This window comes from Chrysochloris asiatica, unplaced genomic scaffold, assembly GCF_000296735.1.
Source record: "Chrysochloris asiatica unplaced genomic scaffold, ChrAsi1.0 scaffold00428, whole genome shotgun sequence".
NCBI classification, from domain to species: domain Eukaryota; kingdom Metazoa; phylum Chordata; class Mammalia; order Afrosoricida; family Chrysochloridae; genus Chrysochloris; species Chrysochloris asiatica.
In genome coordinates, this window is record NW_006408946.1 from 1,332,566 (window position 1) to 1,338,523 (window position 5,958).

General features: G+C 37.3%; 1 pseudogene; it reads left to right on the plus strand.

Moving 5' to 3' along the window:
- LOC102833766 overlaps window positions 1–5,502 on the plus strand; it is an 81,168-nt pseudogene extending 75,666 nt beyond the window's left edge.
- The last annotated feature ends 456 nt before the right edge of the window (window positions 5,503–5,958 follow it).

Consider the following 5,958-nt stretch of genomic DNA (forward strand, 5'->3'; position numbering starts at 1 on the left):
GTGGCGGGAGTGAGGTTGGCCCAGGATTGGACATTGTTTCGTTCTGCTGTGCATGGGGTCGCTATGAGTCGGTTCCGACTCAATGGTACCTGATAACAACAACAACAACATGTGATAGTTTACATGGGAAAACATTAGCTTTACATTCCTCCTATCATATTTCATTTCATTACAATGGTTACTATGCCCTCCATGCATCATCAAACAACCAAAGGGTACACACTCCTCAAGCCTACCCCCCACCATCAGCACACAGCCCCTCTCTCTCCCTGAGTCAGAGACCCCAGCTGCTCCATCTTTCCATGTCATCATCTCTGCCTCCATCTCTGGCATCACTGCTTCTCTGGATAGGGTCCCGCACTCCGCTCTTCCCCCTTGCTGGTCCCAGGAACCTCTGCTCTTGGACTGCAAAATCAACCACTCCCCTCCTTTTGTTACAAAACGTCTACCTTTACATTTCCAACCCTCACAATCAGTCCCCATAGCTGTTATTCAAATAGTGTCTCAAGTCTTTTATTTAGTTACATATTTGTAGTACTTTTTAAACAATGTTAAAAATGTGTTGCCTTTTAATAATTACAGATTAGTGACAATATGGGACTGTTTTACTAATTTCTCTAAAAAATATATAGACAGCAACAACTAATGTATTCTTCTAGAAAATCATTTTTGGATAAAGTCAGTTAGATTCTTCTTCATAACTCTGAGATTATGATTAAATCATAAAGAAACTTAAGCAGTATTCAATAGTAACTGGATACAAGTATTCCATTACTATGGATTGGTGTCTCTAAAAATGTTTGCTAGAACATTGATATAGCAGAAAAACATTCTGCATAATTTAATATGTCTGCTCTACAAATACTTGTTCAATTTCATTTTATGTTTGCTATTGGAGTTTTGCTGTGAATAATGCAATGGACCACAAGGTCATCTTTGAACTGCAAGATCGATAGTTCATACTCATCATCCGCTCCTCATGATATTGTTGTTAAGTAGTATCGAGTAGGTTCTGACTCATAGTGTTTCTATGCATAACAAATAAACACTGCCTAGTAGTTCTGGTGAGGCTCTGTAGGATAATGCATTGCAAAGTCAGTGGTTCCGACTCCCCAGCCGCTCCTAGAAAGCCTACACAGGCTGCAGGATCACTGTGAGTCAGAGGAGTGGGTCAATGGTACCTGATAGCAACAAGTCATGATTATGGAATCGACTAGACAACACTTACCAGCAACAACAGAGTCATGATTCCTAGTGCCTAGGTTACATTTCTACCCATTATTCAATTCACATCATTGTTTTTACTACTCACATCATTTGAGAAGAGCTTTCATCTAGATATCTAATAACCTACCAAATATCTCCTATTCCATTTAATATATACTCTCCTTAAACATTTACCAGTAATTTTATAGGATATTAGAATTACTTACAAAATCTAAAAAGTTATACATAAATCTCTGTGAACTGTATATTTGCACTTAAAATATTTATAAAATATTTACAGTTCAGTAGGAAATATCTTTTCTACTTACCTTCTTATAGATAAAGGGGCTCTGGTAGCATAGTGGTTACAAATTATACTGCTAACCTCAAGGTCGGCAATTCAAAACTACCAGATATTCTGCGGGAGAAAGATGAGGCTTTCTGCTCCTGTAAAGATTTACAACCTCGGAAACCCTGTACCAGGGTCACTGTGAGTCAGCACTGACTCCACGGTACTTAAAAACAACAACTTACAGATGTGGAGGCCTGGGTGGCACTGTGTGCTAATGTGTCAGACTGCAAAGCCAATTGAACGGCAAAGTCGGCAGTTCAAGCTCACCAGCTGCTTCTCGGAAACCTGTATAGGGTTGTTATGGGTCAGAACCAACTCGATGGCACTTAACAACAACTTATAGATGTAGTTAGTGCGCTGTCTTCTCTGCAACACTCCCCTTTCCTTTCTCGCATCCTTCTACTCCCTTTTCTTTGCTTTGCTTTTTTCCTCTTCTGATGTTTTGATCCTTTTCAAAACTCTGAGATAAAAACGCTTAAATGTTTACAGTTCCTTCATCAAATCAAATACATTTTCAGGTACTGATGCCAGCTTCTCTTTCATGTCTGTGTGAGTGTTCACCTTGTATTATAATTTTATCGGAACCGACTTCACGGCACATCACCACCACCACCACCACCACCACTTTTGTAATGCCGTTGAGTTGGTTCTCACAGAAACCCTGTGTAGGGTTTCCAAGTAATGGCTGATGAATTTGAATCGCCAAACTTGTGGTTCAAACCAACTTTGCAGTACAGTGCTTATCCCACAGATTCACACCATGACTCCTTTTCTATACAGTGGTAAGAGAACAGGAAATAGAGAAGGAAGGAAACAAAAGATTTTAAATGCTTTGCAATTACATACTTTTGAAATTTGTTACAGTCTTTGTTTCCTTCCTTCATAATTTCCTTTGTCTTCTCACCATTGTTCCTTCCTCTTCTCATAAGCAATATTCACATCCAGGAGTATAGACATCCATATTTTTCCCCAGCTGAGCAAACCCTATATTAACATTTATAGGACTAGGATTTTAGAATTACTTTTAAATAGAGTTATATTGTTATAATTTTCTTATTGATTCTTGGGCAGTTTTTACTATTTGAACTCTAAAATTATGTATTTGCTTCTTTTCCCATGAAAAACAGAATCCTTTAGGGGATAATAATTGTAATTGCATTAAATTTATACATTATTTTTTAGGTTTCTATGGAATACTTTGAGTTATATTGGTAAAACACATAAAAGCGTTTATGAGATATTAGTGTTCATTTGAATTAAAGTCAATAGCAAAAATCAGTGTGCTAGATTATTATCTGATTTCCTTTTTTTCAACTTCATATCATTTATAAAATGATACTATCTACAATGGCATAATGTTGTGAGGACTAATTTAGATGACCCATAATACCTGTCAGATAGTGATCACTCAGTGAATATTAAAAGTCAAATCAGATCAAGTTTCATGAGACTTTCTAGGAGTGTGGATTAAGTATGGTCTAGATTCTGAATTATTTTTTCTAAAATACTGCTTTCTATGAACTCTCTCCTCCACCAGAACGTAATTGGGGAAATAGTACTCTAAATAATTATTCTTAACTTGCTTATTTGACATTGTATGCCACACAGTGTTTCCTACCTCTAGGGCTTTCATAAAGTTGAAGTAGATAATCTATACAGTGGATTTAGCATAATACTTGGCACATACTCTAAACACCATGTAGAAAACAAGCAATGTAAATTAATCATAATTAAAATGGAAAATAATTTCAGTAGATAGTCACTGGAGCAGCAATAGAGGTGTTGTTGTTGTTGTTGTTATGTCCTGTCAAGTAAGTTCCAACTCATAGGGACTCTCTGTGGGGTTTCTGAGGAGCAGTTTACGGTTCAAACCAACCTTGAAGTCAGTGCTTATCCTATAGCACCACACCAGGACTCCAGTAGAGGTGGTGGAGTTGTTAAAATTAGTAGGAATACAGCGAATGCAAAGCCACCAATTCTGACCAATTTTGCGTATGCTTACGACTGTCAGGTCCATTTCTTTTTTTTCCATTTCCACCTCCATAGTTCAAACCGTTATGCCTTTCCGGCCTTAACTACTGTGGTAGTTGCCAACATCATTTTCTTATCTCTAGTAGAGGTGGTTGTTGTTAAGTGCTGTGGAGTCAGTTCCAACTCATAGCGACCCTGCATAGAATTTCTGAGGCTGTAAATCTTTACAAGAGCAGAAAGCCTAGTAGAGCTAGTTCCTTAAAATATAATTCTGATAGTGTTACTTTCCTTCTTAAAAAAAAAAGTGAAAGAAGCAGGCAGACAGACTTCCAAGAACTGTTTGGAATAGTGTACAATCATGTGAAAGAGTCTGCAATTTCTGTCTTGATATTTCAAGGCCTTCTATGATCTAAGCCAAACCCATCTCCCCAGATTTACACTTCTGTACATTTGTTCATGTTTACTTAATCTGGCATGATCTTCCCCTTGTACCCTATATTACCTGTAAGAATAGATTATCTACCTAGGTCTAGTTCAAAGTCTAGCTCCTCTGTACTTAATAGCATCAGGAACATAAGGAACTGTTTTTGGCATACCTGTTTATGTATTATTGGACGCTGTGATAGATGTTTCATGTACATTTTTCCATTTCATCCTCATAGTAATTCTAGGACACATTAATATCATTATTCTGTTTTCCACTGGTGGTTATTTGTCCATGGGTACACAATGAATATAATCCTGGTCAAGATTAAGTTAATGCTAAAAACAGTTGCTGTTAGGGCCCAATCTGTATGGTAAGTGCATAGCAAATGTTTACTGGATAAAATTCTTGAATTCTAGACATTATATATCTTGTACAGCCCTGAATTGTAGTAGGCTTTTCTATAACTCAGGATAAACTGTCTCTTGAATTTCTCTCTTGTCAGGTAACAGCTTACTGTAAAAGATACAATTCTTTGTCACTTTCATAATTTCTCAGCCTCCCTTGTATCACAAAATCTCTTTGGGAAAAAGATGAGTTTGTCAGTGGGGTAATCTTTCATCAGATGATGTACCTCTGGAATCCACCATTGGTCCTAAAATGTTGTTGTACTGTCAGTATAATTGTTTGCCCTTCCCTACTAAGTCTGTGGTTGTTGATTTGTTTTGTTGTTTAGAAGGTACCCAAATCTCTGTCTTTTTTGAAAAATTATGTGGCTTACTGAGAAGGTCTGAGGTCCCCCTTCTTTGATATGTCTGGGCTTTGTTGAAGTGAGGTTTTTGCTTCCATACAATAGAGTAAGGTCCTGGGGGAATGATTTAGTGAGATGGGCCTGTGAATTAATTAGGTTTGTGGTTTCTCTCATAAGCATTGGAGGTAGTACAAGCAGTTTGCAGTCAGCTGCAAACTTTGAGCTCACCAAGAGTTTGCTCACCAAGAGGCTTCATTTTAGGTAATCGCTGAACTAAACTTATGATCTCTGTGAAGCCGGGCAGCCTATCTCTGAGCAGCCTCTCCCACAGCCCCAGTGCTCCAGAGCTAGGAGCAGGGAGCTCTCGATTACACTGAAAGGAAAAGATGAATGACCTTAAAGGTACAAAACTGATTAAGACAACAATTTACCATCAAAGAACATGGAGTCTCATTAGGGTGATGGAGATAGTATTAAAGTGGAGGCCACATAAAATGTTTGTCTTTCTGTTCAGTAACAATTTGAAGTTTATTTGGCTTTGCTTTTTATAACTTAGTTGACTTGTTTTTTAGGATAAAACAATTTTTCTTTTCTCTGTTAAGACTCTTATCTCTGCCTGTTAAAGTTGTTTCTGTTGGCTATTAACCTGTTGGAGTTTTTTTTCTCCTTTAGTCGGGAACATGCCCTGTGTGTCGTCGTCATTTCCCACCTGCAGTTATTGAAGCCTCAGCAGCTGCTTCCTCTGAGCCTGACCACGATTCCCCACCTTCAAACGACAGTACTGCAGAAGCCTCCTAAACCTGAACAGCTGAAAAGAGATGACCCAGTCTCTCAAAGTAGATCTGCGAATTCCTAAATCTGATGTGCAAATAATTATATATAAATATATTTAAAATGCTATATATAGTATATGCCATAGTTTAGAAAGAGAATATTAACCTTTCTAAACTCATTTAAGTTTGTGGAAAGTACTAAACATTTTCAAGCTGAATGTTGAAAAACAGTGCATTTTTCTTTAGTTGAATATGTTGAAATTAATTGTAAGTCAAGTTGTCGTTAACTCTCTTTGGAAGAAATAATCATCTATGTGGCACATATTACTGGTTTTGTTTAAAGTACTGCCACTAAGTGATTATGTTTAAGCTCTCCTATTTGCATCAAATGACTTTGTGATCACAACAGTAGTAGAATTTGGTTTCATTGGAAATAAAAAGAATTCTAAAGTATGCTTTTTCATTGGTTCCTGTGCTTTTC